Here is a 16,871-nt window from a genome sequence, read left to right on the forward strand (position 1 = left end):
TTTTACTGTAGCTATCATAGCCTTGTATATTTAGGACAACAACTGAAGTAAAGGGTCTTGAGAAAAGGACAGCATTTTATAATTAACACATAGCTACCGTATGAGATAGGGACTGTTCTTTCCCCTAAGTATCAAAGAGCTCTCTAATTTGGTCCTCAAAATTTTAGTTTTAAGAACCACCTGAGCTCTTTATTTCATTCATACATTCTTTAAAAATATACCAAAGGTCATTATTTATTTATTTCATTTTTCTTTTTATTTTTGTTTTTGACAGGGTCTTGTTCTCTGTGGCCCAGGCTAGAATGCAATGGCATGATAATGGCTTACTGTAACCTCAAACTCTTAAGCTCAGGCAATCCTCCTGCCTCAGCCTACTGAGTAGCTGAGATTACAGGTGTGTGCCACCACACTAGGCTCTAAGGCTCTTTATTTAGTTAGAAATAAAAAAGGCATTACATCAAGGACCTGTAGGCCTCTTCTTTCCTTAAACAACCATATACTAATATATGCAAAGCATGGTATTAGTTATCCTCCTGGGAAGAACCAAAATAAGATTACAGAAGTATATCAGACCTAGTCCTCATCCTCTGAAAGTTGACATTCTAACTTATGAAATAACACAAAAGCAAATAGTCACAGTACAAAGTGATGAGAGCTGTAACTGCTGCCGGTCCAAAATGCTGAGGAAATACCAAGAAGGAAGCAACTAACTCTATCTCCGGGATTACGAGAGAGCCTCAGTGAGGAAGTCAGGATTGGGACTTCCCAGGCAAAGAAGAGAGGGAATGCTTCCCAGTAAAAGGAAATAGCACATGCCTGTTTCAGGGAAGTAAATAATTCTGCTAGAAAATATTAACTGAGTCTGTAACTTGGGGTACAGGAGTGTAGAGAAGAGGGATAAAGCAAATCAGGTAAGATTGGCTGGAGTCTGGTAAGATCATGGAAACTTGTTTGTCAGGACTTAGAACTTGATTTTAAATGATTATGAAGGAGAGAAATGCAACTGTGTGAAGAAGAAACTTCAGATGGTGTTGGGAAGAACTGAGGCACTCTACCAGCTGAGTATTAAAACTATCTGGCAGCACTGTAGAGGTGGACTGGAGGAAAGCAAAGGACTAGTAAAGGTGTTAGTCCAGGTGGGAATAGGACAAATCTAACTTCAGGAACCTCTTAGCCATCTCTGGCCTTGCAGGACATCATGGAAAAGCTCTAATCATCTTGACAAGAGTCTAATTCTAAGACTCCTGTTGTCTCCACAGCACCAAGCAGCTCGTGGTAGCAAGTTTCTGTATGCCACCCACTTCTGAGGTCAAAAAAGAATGAAGGTGTTTCTTTACAATCCCTTCATTATTGCCTCTCATAGAATTGTGCTTCTTTCTTTCAGAGCATTTTTTTAAATTTGGAATTATTCTTTCATAAGTATGATTATTTGATAAATGTCTGATGAATCTCACTAAATTCTAATCTTCAAAATATTAAAAGTGGTGCCTGTATTTTGCTCATCACTGTCTCTGGAGGCTAGCAGAGAATCTAGCATATAGTAGACAATCAATAAATGTTTGCTGAAGAAACATTGACTAAAATATTGAGAAAGCTGATGTAATAGCATGCTACTTAGAAGAATGTTTAGTGGTTTTTTTTGAAATGATAAAATATTCAATTGGTGATTTACTGTTTACTAGATTTTTTTTGCTGTTTATAGCCAAATTTTCTCTTCAATATTGCATGTGTACACTAACTTTGTACATATTAAATTTCAGATCTGAAATTCACTTAAATTGGGAAGTAATTTGACCAAACTATTTAATTCTCTGGACTTTATATCCCAAGATAAAGTAATATCTTCTGTAACTAAAGGGGACTTTTTTAACCTAAGGCAAACAATTTTTCAATCATGACTTTACATTTGATGAGGTTCCATTGAGAAACTCTATGCATGTCCCACTTCTAACAGGCACACACAAAAAGAGACAGTCAAAGCACTTCATTAAAGGCAGAAAGATTAAGGCAAAAGATTACACAACAAAACCACCCACATTCAGTTTTGCAAGTCTAACAGTCATCCTGAATCATCACCCTAGAGCGGCCCGTATTCCGTTCCAACTCGTGGCTTCAGCTTACCATTCAAGATGCAAGAAAGTAAAATATTAGTACTGGTGACCAAAAAAGCAGGTGTGTTTCTCTTTCCTTAGATACTCTTAGCCCTGGAGGCAGCAATTGTTTCTTGATTTTTAGTTAGTAAATATACATCTCTTGGGAGGTAATTAAAGAACCAGCACATATTTTAAAATCACCAAAGAATAACACTTGATCGTATTTCTAGCAACCGAATCACTGACTTAAGAATCTCAGAAACTAGTTTTTAAAAAAGCTTTACCCAGCCCTGGCTCAGCCCCATAACAATATCCTCCAGTTATTCATCCTTTCCTTTATCAGGCTCTTCTCTCAAACTACCCTATTTTTCTCTTCTTGTACCTTTGTTCATGTTGTGTTCTTAACCTAAAGTAATGCCCTTCTGGCAAAGTGTGTGCTCCAATGCTAGCCTACCACATTCTCCCTCATCATTCTAGGAAAACTGTATTATTCCTTTGCCTGCATCCCTACAGCTTGTGGTTTATGCACCTGTTACACAGTTTTCTTCCTCTCTCCTATTCCAGTTATTTGATTGTAAGACCTGTTAAGTCAGGAAATATGGAATTCATCCTTATAGGCCTACTTAGAGACTAATTTGATGCCCCAAATAATGTAGGCAAGTGATAATAAATAACGAGTGAATGAACTTCATAAAGTACTAGAGAATCTTTATAATAATAGATACAGGTACAGTAAGACAATTAACTAAAATAAAAAAGTTTGTTATAAAACTAAGAAACAAGGTCAAGGTCAATATAATTGTTGTACTTAAATGTTAAACTTAACATGAAACTTCCAGGAAACCAACGAAAAAAAATATAACTAATGGATTACATATTTCTCATGACTTAATGAGGAGTAATGGTAAACTGAAAATAGAACAGTTGTTACGAGGATTGAAATTTAGCCTCACATTAGCACAATTCCTTATAGAATTGAAATGTTATACCCTATTCTAACTTTGAGCTTAAAAAAAAATATGAAGATGCTACAATCTTTTTTACACAATGTCAAGCATTCAATCCAAAATGATTAGTTATTTCCGAATAAGACAAAATGACCAAAAGGGGGGAAAAAAAACCACTAGAAATCACCCAACAGGTGATATGTATACAGGAAAAAAAAAAGAATTTTTCAGAACTGACTAAAGAAATTAATTCACAGATTTAAAAAGCTCTGTGTGTCTTCAAAGGAAATGATGAAATACAGAATATAACAAAATGCTAATGCTAAACTATTGAAAAATAAAATTCACAGACAAAACCTATATGCCAATTGAAAACATTTTTTAAATGAACATAAAATAATTTTCAGAAAAATAATGAGAAAATTTAGTGGCAGCAGACATGTACTAAAAGATATGCTAAGCAATATCCTTTGGGCAGAAAGAAAGTGATCCTAGATAGAAATGCAAGAAGAAAATCAATCCAGGCAAAAATTTAAGTAGAAATAAAATCACTGGAAAGAATAAACATATAAGGAAACAGAAATGAATACCGATAGTATAAAATGACAATGGTAATACAACATGGGGTTTAAAATGCAAGCATAATTAAAATACTTGACAATAATACAAAAAAGCCTGAGTGGGGTAAGTGAAATGGAAGAGTCCTCAAGTGCTCACGTTTCCTAAGAAATGAACAAAATATTAATTAAGAGTACATGCTAATAATTTAAGGGTTTATGTTGTAATTCTTAGCGTAAGCACTAAAATAAGAGAAAGATAACTTCTAGCTCATAAGCTAATAGATGGCAAAATGGAATGGTAGTTGAAAAAAATAATCAATTAAAAAGAAGGCAACAAAAGAGAAAAAAAGAACAGATGGGCTAAACAAAAAAAAATAGCAATACAGTAAATTTAAATTAAAAAAAATCAGTTATAAATTGCCTGTAAACAGACTACAAGTTTCAGATTTGATAAAAATAAAAATGCACATTCAATTTATGAGTCATACCTTAAACAAATATGTAGAGAGGTTAAAAATAAAAGAATGGAAAAAAGAATATACTATGCAAATATTAACCAAAATTCACTTAGGAAACTAATAAATCAAAGTAGGCTTTAAAGTGAAAAGCATTATTATAAATAATAAGAAATAAAAATTGTAACAATTACAAATCTGTCTTCACCTAATAACGTAGTCTCAATATATAAACATGTATAATGTGGCACAACTGCAGTCATAATGAGAGATTTACAACTTTCAGTAACTCATAGGACAAGCAGACAAAAGTCAGCACAAATACAGTAGGTTTGAACTACAAAATTAATAAGTATTGATTCAAGTTTAAAAAAATACAGAGTGTGTTCAACAGAAAAATATACTACACAGTATTTTTATAAAAATAATGGCCGGGCATGGTGGCTCATGCCTCTAATCTCAGAACTTTGGGAGGTCGAGGCGGGTGGATCACTTGAGGTCAGGAATTTGAGACCAGCCTGGCCAACAGAGCAAAACCCCATCGCTACTAAAAATACAAAAATTAGCCAGGCATGGTTGGTGGCGGGCGCCTGTAGTCCCAGCTACTTGGGAGACTGAGGCACGAGAATTGCTTGAACCTGGGAGATTGCATGAGCTGAGATCACGCCATGGCATTCCAGCCTGGGCAAAAGAGCAAGACTCTGTCTCAAAAAATAAATTAATAAATTAATTTAATTTAATTTGAATGTTTGGATGTTAATTATAAACTCCTAAAACAATTGATGAACCAATGAATAAATTGCAAAATATTTTGAATGACTTCTGAAGAAAAACATGGAGGTCAGGCTCATGCCTGTAATCCCAGCACTTTGGGAGGTACAGGTAGGAGGATCACCTGAGCCCAGGAGTTTGAGACCAGCCTGGGCAACATAAAGAGTCCCTGTCTCTCCAAAAAAATTTTAAGAAATAAGCTAGACATGGTGGTGTGCAGCTGCATTCCCAGCTACACAAGAGGCTGAGGTAGGAGGATCACTTGAGTCCAGGAGTTCAAGGCTGTGATTGTGCCACTGCATTCCTGTCTAGGTGACAGAGCAAGACCCTGTTACACACACACACACACACACACACACACACACAGGCGTACTAAAGCTTTACGTACACAGCTAAATTTGACAAAAAACAAACAAACAAACACTGATTTGCAATCATCTACCAGAAAAGAAAGGCTGTGTTTCATGATTTAATGCTTTATCTTAAAACACTATGAAAATAACATCAAAGTAAACATAAAGAACTCAGAAGAAAAAAAATAAGAGTAGAAATGAATGAATTAAAACCAAAAGTACAACGGAGAATATTAAAAAGGCAAGAACTGGTTTCTGAAAAATAATTAGTGAAGTGGATAAGACTTTTTTAAAAGATTGATCAAGAAAAGAAAAAAGTACAAATTACCACATTAGGAAGTAAAAGTGGGCATTATATATATTACAAAATATAAATTACAGAATATTTTTATAAATTACAAAATGTATTATTTAAAATATTCCATCTTTCATATATTATCTTTCATATACATATGAAAGATAAGAGAATACTAAGAATAATTTTTGATCAATATATTTGTAAATCAAAGGAAATGAAGAAAGTCATTGTGAAACACAATTGACCAAAACAAACACAAGGAAAAAGAGAAAAATCTAAGTAATCCAACATATGATTTTTAAAAATGAATTTGTAATTTTAAAACATTTTACAAATAAATTTCCTGGCACAAATGGCTTTATAGAAAACCTTTCCAATCATATATAAAAGAAAGAACACCACAAAATCATAAATAAAGGTAAAATAAAGCATTTTGTTTTTCTTATTCTTCATCTAAAGCGTAACTTTAAATTATTAATAGTTACAATGTATTGGATAATTATAGTACATAGATAAGTAAAAGGGATGACAACTTTGTCATAAGAAATGGGATGGAGGAATTGGAAATTCTCTATTGCAAGATATCTGTACTACATGTGAAATGGCACGGTATTATTTGAAAATGGGCTTTGATTAATTTGAATTGAATAATGCAAATACTACAGTAATCACTAAATAATTTGGAATAAGTAATAATAAATTAAATTTAAAACTTTAAAATGCGTATAATACATGTGCTAAGAGTGGAGATAAATGCAAATATGCAAAATGAATAATTAACGAGAGAAGAATTTTTTTAAGAAGAGAAAAAACAGCAAATGCAACAAATAGAAAGCAGTTTAAAACATGTGAAATTTGAATCCAGCTGTATAAACAATCACTGTAAATGTGAATGCTCTAAATACACTAAATAAGACAATATCAGAGTGAATAAAAACAAGTAAGATGCAACTATATGTTGTCTACCAAGAACCTACTTTAAAATGTAAAGCCTCAGATAGGTTAAATGTAAAGATATACCACGCTAATTCTAACCATGAGAAAGCTAGAGTAGTTATGCTAATTTCAAACAAAGCACACTTCAGAACAAGGACAATTTTGAAAGATAAAGAGGAGTAATACATAATGATAAAAGGGTTAACTTTCTAACAGGAGAAACCGATCCTTAATGTGCATGTACCTAACAACACAGCATAAAAATACGCAAAGCAAATCTGATAGAACTGCAAAGAAAAATTGACAAGTCCACTACTATAGTGAGAGACTTCAACACCACTCGTTTAATAATTGATAGATCCAACAGGTAGAAATCTGATAAGGATATAGATGACCTTAAAAACATCATCAATCACACTGATCTAACTGACATTTGCAGAAAACTCTATTTAATATGATAAAATATACTTTCTTCTCAAGCCCCCATGGAATATTCGCCAAGAAGAACCACATTTTAAATGATAAAACACACCTTAACAAATTTAAAGGAATAGAAGTTATACAAAGTATGCTCTCTATGCACACAATAAACAAGAAATCAGTAATATAAAGTTGGGTGAAAAATATCAAAGTATCTGGTGATTAAATAGCATACATCTAAATAACACGTGATCAAAAAAGAAGCCTCAAAATAAATTTAAACATGTTTTAACTAAATGAAAATAAAACATCAATATTTGTGAGTGGCAACAAAAGCAATGATTACAGGAAAATTTACAATTACATGCTTATGTTAGAAAAAAAGGGAAATATCTTAAATCAATGACTTAATCTTCTACCTTAGGAAACTAGAGAAAAAAAGAGTCATGTAAGCCTAAAGCAAGAAGAAGAAAAAAAAACATAAAAAATAGAGCAGAAATTGACGAAATTAAAAACAAAAATAAAATAGAAAAAGGTAAACTAAAATCTATTTCTTTGGAAAGATCAATAAAATTAATATGTAAGAAAGTACGAAAAAGAGAAGACTTAAATTGCCAATATCAGAAATGAAAAAGAGGTGTTTTTTTTTATTTTATGAAAATTAAAAGGATAATCATGGAATACTATGACAACTCTTTGCCTACAAATTTGATAACTTAGATAAAATTGACCAATTCCATGAAGAGAGAATCTACTAAAATTCATATAAAGAGAAACAGATAATCTGAATAGGCCTACATCTATCGAATAAGTTGAATTAATAATTGATAACCTACAATAAAAGAAATAATAGGCCCAAATGGTTTCATGATGGATTCTACCAAATGTTGAAGAATGAATTGTACTTATTCTCCACAATCTTTCTAGAAAATGGAAGCAAAACAAACACCTCAACTCATTCTATGAGGACAATGTGACTCTAGTAACGAAACTAGATAAATAAATTACAAGGAAAAAAAAATAACTCGTTCAGCATTTGAAAATCAATGTAATTCACCACATCAAAAGGCTAAAAAAGAAAAATCACATGACTAAATGCATAAAGTATTTGATAAAATCTAACACCCTTTCATGATTAAAAATGAGCAGAAGCCAAACAAACAAAAACTCAGCAAACTAGGTATAGGAGGAATATCCTCAACTTGATAAAAATCTATACTCATGGCCGGGCATGGTGGCTCATGCCTGTAATCCCAGCACTTTGGGAGGCCGAGGCGGGTGGATCACGAGGTCAGGAGATCGAGACCATCCTGGCTAACATGGTGAAACCCCATCTCTACTAAAAATACAAAAAAATTAGCCGGGCACTAATTTTTGGAGCGCCTGTGGAGGTGGGCACCTGTAGTCCCAGCTACTCGGGAGGCTGAGGTAGGAGAATGGCGTGATCCCGGGAGGCGGAGCTTGCAGTGAGCAGAGATCGCGCCACTGCACTCCAACCTGGGCGACAGAGCGAGACTCTGTTTCAAAAAAAAAAAAAAAATCTATACTCATATTTAATGGTGAGAAACTGGACACTTTCCCCTAGAATCCGAAACAAGGTAAAGATGCCCTCTCTTACCATTTCTATTCAACCTGGTACTGTAAGTTCTATCTAGTGTGATAAGACAAGAAAACAAAATAAAATATATATAGATGAGGAAGAAAGAACACTGTTTTTGCAGACAAAGTGATTGTCTATGTAGAAAGTCCCTCCTGGAACTAAGAAGCAAGTATAGAAAGGTGGCAGGTTACAAGTTACTATACAAAAGCCCATTACTTTTCTGTATACTAGCAATTAACAGTTGTTGGAATTTAAAATTATAAAAACAATACCATTTGCAGTAATACTATAAAACAAAACATACATGTATAAATCTAACAAAATATGTGTACAATCTAATTGTGGAAAGCAACAAAGCTGTGATGAAATAAATCAAATGCCTAAATAAATGGAGGTGTTCCATGTTCATGGATTGGAAGACCCAATATTATTAAGATGTCAATTCTTTTCAACTTGATCTATAGATTCAATGCAATTGCAATCATATCTCAGTAAGCTCTTTAGCAAACTGATTCTCAAGTTTATATTTAAAGGCTAAAGACCTAGCATAGTTAACACAATACTCAAGAACAGAGCTGGAGGGATAAGAACAATGGAACAGATTAGAGAGGCCATAGATAAGCCCATGCAAATACAATCAACTGAGAAAGGTGCAAAGTCAATTCAATAGTGAAAGCATAGATTTTCAACAAATTTTGCTGAATACTCACATGCAAAAAAAGGGTAAACTAGACAGACCTTATACCATTCACAAAAATTAAATCAAAATGCACCTTAGTTTAAAATATGAATTGCTACGCTACAAAACTTCTGAAAGAAAAACACGAGAAGATTTATGTGATGAGTTTTTAGATATAACATCAAATGCACAACCTGTGAAATAAAAAAAATTGATTGGACTCTATTAAGATTACAAACTTCTCTGCTGAAAACAATGTTAAGAAAATAAAAATACAAGCCATAGACTTGGATAAAATATTTGCAAGATGTATATCTGATAGAAGGCCTGCATCCAAAATGTAGAGTGATCTCTTAAAAATCCACAATAAGAAAACAACCCAATAAAAATGAGTAGAAGATCTGAAAAGACATCTCATCAAAAAAGATATACTGATGGTAAATAAACGTATAAAATGCCCAATAACATTTGCCATTAGGAAGTTAAAATCAAAACAATATGGAGGTACTACGACACATCTATTAGAATGGGTAAAACAAAACAAATAAGAAAAAAATCACTAACAATACTAATTGCTAGTGCAAATACAGAGGAACAAGAATTTTTATTTGCTGCTAGTGGTAATGAAAAATGATATGACCACTTTGGAAGACAGTGTGTGAGGTTCTTACAAAGCTGAACTTAGTCTTATGATCTAGCAGTCACACTTTTAGGTATAGACCTAATTGATTTGAAGAGTTATAATGAAACAAAAATCTACACACAGGTGTTTAGAACAGCTTTATGTACATTTGCCAATCCTAGAAAGAACCAAATTCTTCAATCGGTGAAGAGATACACAAATTGTGATACATTCATGCAATGGAACATTATTCAATGATAAAAGTAAAATAACGAGTCATAAAAATACACAGAAGAGCCTTAGTGTTGATTACCATGTGAAAGAAGCCAGTCTGAAAAGACTACAAACCCATATGATTTTCATTATGAGGACATTCTGGAAAAGGCAAAACTACAGATAAAGTTAAAAAGTAAGTGATATCCAGGGCTCAGTGAGAGAGGGAGATGGTTAAATAGGTAAAATTCCCGTGATTTTTAGGGTATTGAAACTATCCTCTATGATACTATAATGGTATATACTATAATGACATTATGCATTTATCAAAACCCACTGAACTTCACAGTACATAGTGTGAACCTTAATGCATGCTCATTTTAAAAAATCATCTCTGAAATTGGAGGATTTCAGGAAGAAGTGTGGACTGTGGCAAGAGAATCTTACTGCATTACAGATGTATGAAAAACTTCAATGAAAGGTTTGGAGGGAAAAGATACTGGCTAAATAAACTTTGGAAATTACTTGAGTGTGTAAAACTGAAAGTAAAATAAGCTATGTACAAGTGCTATACTCTAGTTAGTAAAGCTGTTTCTAGCAGGTACTAATACTGATGGTGCTATACTGTATACTGAAATTGAACAATTAAGTAAATGGATGGTGGATGGTGGACACAAGTTTCTCAGTTTAGGTGTGAGAGTTAACAGATAAGCAAAAAAAGTATGCCACAAGTATTCACATGGTAATGGATTGTATTTGGAGACATCAGTATGAACTTTTGTTTGCTTAAATTATAGATATAGATTATTACAATTAAAATATTTATAAATATGTGTATATACACCAATTAGTACCTTTCCTTGTTGGTTAGCTGATGACATGGACAAAATTCTTGAATGACACTATGATCAAAATGTACACAAAAGAGGCCGGGCATGGTGGCTCACACCTGTAATCCCAGCACTTTGGGAGGCCGAGGCGGGTGGATCACAAGGGCAGGAGATCGAGACCATCCTGGCTAACACGGTGAAACCCCGTCTCTACTAAAAATACAAAAAATTAGCCGGGCTTGGTGGCGGGCGCCTGTAGTCCCAGCTACTCAGGAGGCTGAGGCAGGAGAATGGCGCGAACCCGGGAGGCGGAGCTTGCAGTGAGCTGAGATCACGCCACTGCACTCCAGCCTGAGCAACAGAGTGGGACTCCGCCTCAAAAAAAAAAAAAAAAAAAAAAAAAGTACGCAAAAGAAATAGAAAACGAGAATAGCCCTATGTCTATTAGGAAAAATGAACTTGTAATTTACAACCTTCATCCACATAAAACTCTAGTCTCAGATGGCTTCATGAGTGAATTCCATCAAATATAAATTTAAAAATACAAAGCAAATTCTACATAAACTTTTACATAAAATAGGAGAGACTTGCCAAGTCATTTTATGAAGACAACATCACATTGTTATAAAAACCAGACTAAAATATTAGAAAAAAAGACTCTGAAAGACCTTTTTTTCGGGAATATATTATCTAGTCTATATATTAGCAACTTGAACCTAGCAATATACAAAATGATAATACATCATATCATGTAAAGCTTAATCTCATGAATGCAAAATTGGGTGAACATTAGATATTCAATCAATGGAATTTATAATAATACAATAAATGTGGCCAGGCGCAGTGGCTCACACCTGTAATCCCAGCACTTTGGGAGGCCGAGGCGGGTGGATCACGAGGGGAGGAGATCGACACCATCCTGGCTAACACGGTGAAACCCCGTCTCTACTAAAAAATACAAAAAAATTAGCCAGGCGTGGTGGCGGGCGCGTGTAGTCCCAGCTACTCGGGAGGCTGAGGCAGGAGAATGGCATGAACCCGGTAGGCAGAGTTTGCAGTGAGCAGAGATCGTGCCACTGCACTCCAGCCTGGGAGACAGAGCAAGACTCCGTCTCAAAAAAAAAAAAACAAAAAAACAAAAAACAATAAATGTGAGAAGATTATCATTTAAATGGATGGAGAGATAGCATTTGACAAAATTAAATTCATTCATGATTTAAAAAAACCTCTCATCAAATTAGGAATAGGATGTAATTTTTTTAACTTGATGAAGTGCACCCAGTAAAAGTAGAAGCTAATGTCATACATAATAGTAAAAGAAAATCTGACAAAATTGTCCTGATGATAAAAGAAGGTTTGAAGGAAACTATTTATTTGATTCCTGCCTATTAATTGACAATTAATGTCTATTGCAGGCAAAGTTAAATAAGCACTTTATTCATTTTCATGGAAATGTAAATTGGTATAATCTTTCAGGAAACAAGCTGGGCAACACGTTCAAGGAACTTTAAAACCATCATATCCTTTGACCTAGAGTTTTTACCTTTTAGAATCTACTAGAGGATCTTATCAAAGATATAGGTAAATATTTATATATGAGAAAGTTCACTGGATAATTTGTTTTTATTTGTTGAACCATGTATTGAACTTGAACTTTAAAACTCTGATAAGATTACTTAACTTTCCTTTTAGAGAACACAATTTGCCTTCAAAATTATTTAGGAACTAAATTGTTCGCTCCTCCTCCCACAAAGAGAAAGGAAAGGCATACAACTATCCTGTTACCTCTCCTTAAGCCAGCAAAGAAAGGATAACCCTGTTGGTGACAGGACTAGTCTAAGGAAACTCTCAGCTAATAGGCAATGAACAGAAAATAAATAAATAAATAAATAAATAAATAAATAAATAAAAGCTATGCTCCTCAAAGTGTTTGAAGGCAGACCACATCCTGTGAGACTGCCCCGTCTTGGAAAAGCTTGGCCGAAGTTTTTATCTATCTAATTCAGTAGAGCATTGATTTGACAAGTGCTAACCAGAAGCTGTGCTCTAGGTTCTAGCAGTTGGACTTCCTCTGTTAAAATTAGGATGCTTTTTTATCCATATGCTTTTGGCATCATTCCACCCATCTTCCTTAGATTCTAGAAAGTTATCTCTATTTGGTGACTTGCCTTTTTAAATAATGTTTTTCTTCCCATCAACTTAGGTTGCTTACAGAGATGTATAGCCCTTTAATTAAAAACGAGACTATAATTTTATAATCCAGAGCTATACACACACACATATGTATATATACACATCTATATGCCAATAAGTAATCTGTATATGTACACATAATTTTTTTCACACACACACAATTTTTACAGCATTGCTTAATGTGAGATTATTGGCTCACAGGACCGAAAAGGGATCCTCTGATCAGTGAGGTTTTTTGGTTGAGACCTCATACTACAATAGCAGCAGCAACGTCAACCATCAAAATAGCCATTAGGAAGAGATGGGTTAAAAAATTGTGTTATTGATATAAAATTGAATATTTTTTCATTCAACTGTTATGTTTTTGAGCAAAGAGCGTGAGAAATTTCACATTTTATACAATAGGTGCTCAACATTTCTTGAATTAATTTATTTTTATGTGTTTTACAATATTGGCATAATAATATATGCAAGTTAAATGTTTTTCCCCATTTATCAGTATCATCACGTCTATAAACCCTCTTTGAAAATGCATTTTACACACTACACAATATTTTACTACACGATGTTTTACTACACAATGTTTTATTATATGTTAGTAAACAAATTAAGAATAACTATAATACCACACATCATACTGGCCCCAGGATAAAATATAGATAGTTTTTTCCAGGGTTAATTCATTGTACCCTATTGATAAATATTTGTTAATTTTCTCTTAAGATTTACACATCTATCTTTACCCTCCCCCGCCACCAAAAGTATGGCCCCACATGGAAGCAATTCTCTAATTATCTAAGGCTATTAAAGAAGATTCCATTGTAACTACCATGAAATAATTATACTTGTATAAAATTAATTAGTTTATAAGTATGCCCTTTCATACTGAGTATACCATTTGCAACTTAAAATAGCTCTATTACATTGGCATGAGAAGGCATTAATCTCATTTAGCAATGAAAATACTGAAATCAGACAAGTTAAGTGGATTACCCAAAGTCACCTGAATAATTAGCAGTGAAATCATGACTTAATTTTCTGACACTAAATTCAGTCAGTTTCCTTTCACTACATCTTTGGTCTCCTGCGATGTTTTTCTGTAATAAATATAAAACATCGATCATGATTTTGCATAAGAAGCACATGGCATTTCTTGACTATACATAACCAATACCCATGTACCAATATAAAAACTTATTTTTGTTTCACTTTAGTTCTGTTTGTTTGTTTGTTTGTTTTTACCAGGTTTATTTAGCTGAACCTTAGGTATATTGAAATTCTAGGAGAAATATTTCTATTGCCTCAGCAACCAGATTTTGAGGAGTATTCTAGTTCTCATTTTGCAACAGAATTGATAGAGCTTAACAGATGCCTAAATCTTAATTCTAAATTTCAGTGCAAAGAGTCACTGAAATCTAGGTCGATATTGGGACAATAGGCAACACTGTCTGAGAGCTTCAAGGTGGAATGGTCCTAGAGCTTTCAGTAGGCATAAGAATCACTTTGGAGAGTTTTAAAATGCAGACTCCAAAGATCTATTTCTGGTTGAGCATAACAAATTTGGGGGGTTTGGAATTAGAATCTGCATTTTAACAAGATCTCCAGGTAATTTTAATGCGGGCACTTATTAGAAACATTTCTGTAAAGCCCCGCAGACTTGTTTTATCATGTGGGATGTTTGGCAAACAGTGAAAAGGCTTCAGAATCCAAATATCCCTTCACAAAGATTATCTGCCATATAATAATGTCCTTTTAAGCATGAGCACTTCTGTCTCTTGTCCTTCATTCACCCCAAAGATGACATTGGCTATTAAATGAAAGAAAGTGTCAAATTAGAGTCAGGACATTTGATAGCTGTTTCACCTTAGTATCTCCAACCTAACATAGAGAACAATCTCTGCCTAGACCAGTGCATCCAGTGGTTATGGAAATGAAATGAGAAATGAGAAAGCTTCAAAAACCAAATTTCAAAATAAAAGAGTATTTCTCAGATTAATTGTTCTCAAACTGTTTTTTATATTAGATCTTGGGAAGCTTTCAAAAATTCTGATTTTGAAATCAGAATTTAGGCATTAGTATGTATATTTTTAAACTTTCCAAGAGATTTCAGTGTACAACCAAGTTTAAGAACCAGTATATTAGACCAATCCTTACATTTTGCCTTAGCGCATTCACTTTTGCCTTAGTGCATTCAATCTCTTAAAAAATGAATAAGCACTGATAAACTCTGCTGTAGAATTGATTCATTGGATTCTTTAGGATCAACCCCACTCTCACCATAAATCAGCAGTGTTTTATGTTGGGCATGAGCAGAGCTGCCAAACAAGCCATTTTCTTTCTGTCCTTCAACATTGCTTCCTCTAGGTAACTCACTGGCCTTGGATTAAGGAAATTGGCAACTAAATCGAGTCTCAGGAAAAGCTGCCATACTGTACCTTGCTGCAGGGGAAAAGATCAGCCCTTCATTTCTGGGAATTCTTAGTCATAAGCCACATGTCATCAGCCATACCAACCATTTAGTTACATTTCCCGTCAGGTGAGACTGAGTCACTTCTCCAGAATGAGGACAGCAACCCAAGATGGTAGAGAGAAGAGATTTGTTACCAACGTGGGAATAAGGATAACTTATCTCACATTATTTATTCAACATACTTGCCTCTGGGTACCATTAGTTCAGAAAAATCATTAAATTATTCAGGTACCAGTCTAGATAAGGTCCTTTACCTTATATAACATTCATTTCAGGTTTCTGATACAGATCAGCACCTAATCCCCAAACTTATTTTGAAATTAAGAAACAGTACCACATGATGGAGAGAGTCTGTTGCACCAAAATGACATGGTAGGAGACTTTATTTGTCCACCTCGGCCTTCTGATAGCTGCAAAAGTATTCAGACCTTCAACATTGCTCCAAGCCCCTTCATATTTACCTGCACCAGAGCATCAGTCTCACCAGTTCACACCCCTAACTATTCCGGCAGAATATATGTCAGTTTACAAAATCTCTAACCCCACGCTACTACTATCACCATTAATTCTAGCTGCAACATTACAAGATGACAGCTTGCATTTCCATACCCTCTTAAAGTTTATTTCCATACTAGTAATGTAAAGAGACTGTATTTACATGTGGCTTTGATCCAGCTGTATGCGTGTGAGTCGTTAACATATTGTTTCTGAATCTCACTTCCCTCATCTGTGAAATGGAGCTAGTAATTCTGATTTAATAAGGTGTTGGGAGTTCGTAATGTCATGTTAAAATTAAGAAAGCACTTTCTAAACTAGAAAACTGTTACAAATTAGACTGTATTATCACTCTTCAGAAACCCAGGATGCCCAATACACTTCCCCCTTCATTTGAAATATTATCCTGTCATTCTGTCTTATGAAGATGTCCCAGTGTTTCAGGATCTGCAACAGGATGCCTACTGTGTTAGGAACTCTATGGCCCCCTTTTGTGCAAGGTGATGTTAGTGTGACACAGTAGCAAGTGCATTGGATAATGTCACAAAATCTGTGGTTTATTCTCATGACTGTTCTTAGTAATTTAAGGTCCATGAATTTCATTTTTCTCACCTGTGAAAATGAGAATTAGATCTATCTCAAAGATTTATTTTAGGATTTACATTTAATATTTGTGACAGTGCTCATAAATCATTAAAAATATATATGAAATTATCAGATTATGATGAAGGGTAATTAAATATTATGATGCTGGTTAACTATCGTTAGTCAAGTCTCTGGTATAATAATTTCATCTATCTAGCTATGTGAGATTGTTGTAATGCTGAAGTTTTAGGATCTAGCTATGGGGTGGTTTAGGGTCAAAATCAATAGCCTTTGAGTCATTCCAAGCCCACCTTTACATAGATTCATACATATACACACATCTTTTACTAA

The sequence above is a fragment of the Pongo abelii genome, chromosome 2, assembly GCF_028885655.2.
Source record: "Pongo abelii isolate AG06213 chromosome 2, NHGRI_mPonAbe1-v2.0_pri, whole genome shotgun sequence".
In the NCBI taxonomy this organism is placed as follows: domain Eukaryota; kingdom Metazoa; phylum Chordata; class Mammalia; order Primates; family Hominidae; genus Pongo; species Pongo abelii.